The sequence below is a fragment of the Prunus persica genome, chromosome G7, assembly GCF_000346465.2.
Source record: "Prunus persica cultivar Lovell chromosome G7, Prunus_persica_NCBIv2, whole genome shotgun sequence".
Lineage (NCBI taxonomy): Eukaryota > Viridiplantae > Streptophyta > Magnoliopsida > Rosales > Rosaceae > Prunus > Prunus persica.
The window spans coordinates 10,003,497-10,004,957 of record NC_034015.1 but is presented as its reverse complement, the minus strand read 5'-3'; the positions used below and the strand labels follow the sequence as shown (position 1 = coordinate 10,004,957).

At 35.2% G+C, this 1,461-nt stretch overlaps 1 long non-coding RNA gene across 1 annotated transcript; it reads right to left on the bottom strand.

The window, feature by feature from the left end:
• LOC109950438 lies at nt 619–1,448 on the bottom strand. The gene is made up of 2 exons (XR_002272634.1): nt 1,016–1,448; nt 619–920 (listed from the first exon to the last, which is right to left on the bottom strand). It is a non-coding gene; the product is annotated as an uncharacterized LOC109950438 (long non-coding RNA).

Below are 1,461 nucleotides of genomic sequence, written 5' to 3'. Positions count from 1 at the left end.
TAAATTTAATTTAAATACTGATTGAATTGGAAATGGGTGGGATATGCTTTATATCGTAACGATCTGTTTCTTTTTTGTGAATGGTTCGTAGGGAAGGGTTTGTAAACTTTGTAACTTAGTAGTAGTACTACCATAAGCCATGATGAATGGAGGGCAGAGGGTATAGGAAAAAGGAGCACGTGAGTGATGTAGACTTGGTGCGTGCTCGATCGTTTTGGATTTCTTGTTTGTTTCAACTTGGAAGGAAAGTAACTCAAACTCATCCACATTGAAAGGGACTTTACGCAGTGGGCAAGTAATTGCACCACTTTCTCTCTGAAAGTGTTCGACACCTTTCGCAGGAAAAAAAGAAAAAGAAAAGTTGTTTGACCCTATCTCACTAAGTCACTCGGTTATTTTTAATGAAACAAGCAAAATATAGGACGAAGATCACAAAATAGGGAAATTAGAAAACCAAATACAAGAATGCACATAATTATGTCACATAGTTGTTAAGGCATCATCGATCCGCAATCATATTTGCTTCATAAAACACATGTTAAATTCTTATGTTCTTAATATGTGATAAAATACTCCACAAAACTCACTGTGTTGTAATTCAACGTTTGGACCAATGGATCAAATAAAAACTAAAAGTCTCTTCAAACATCACAATTACACATTGAAATGAAACAAAGAGTGTTAATGTCCAAAGACTTAAAATTACACACCGAAACAAAACAAAGAGTGTTAATGTCCGAAGACTTAAAATTACACACCAAAATAAAACAAATAATATTATGTCTGCAGATTTCAAACTACATAACAGCCACTAATAATTAAATTACTAGTCACAGTTGCTTGTTCCGGCGTTGTCGTTGTTTGAGTCAGAGTTCTACCCACTAGTGTCTCCGCCCCGAGATTCCAAAGAACTTTCAGTACTATTCAGTCAATATTAAATACAAAATTAATTCTAATAATATTCAAAAACTAAGCTAAATGAAAATTATAAATATTCACACAAAAAAAGACTTACTTTGCATCCTTCCACCACCTCCATATCTGCCGCGGTTTGGACATAGATTGTATCAAGCTTTTGAATTTGGGAGAGTACAATTGGTAAACTTGCTGTTGCTCTATTCTTTTGATTTTTGTTTCTCCTAGCGTTGGATTGTTTAAGGGTGCTCCAAGCTTTTTTTAAGAGGCGGATCAATTTTAAAGAACGGGGAATAGTCATGTAAAATGTGTTTAGATGATGATGCAAATGAAATATGTAGTTAATTTAGGATGTGAGTAAAATGTGAAGGAAGATGATGTCAATATATAGGAGGAGGGTGAGGTAGAGGTTGAGTGTTGGGTTTAATTCTGGAGTTAGAAGGAGAGTGAGAGAGGAAAGGAGTTGTGCTTTCATCTGCTCTCTCTTTGCCATTTTTGGTGATGCAGGACATCGGAGAGCAGAACCAGAATTGGATAAAGATTTGT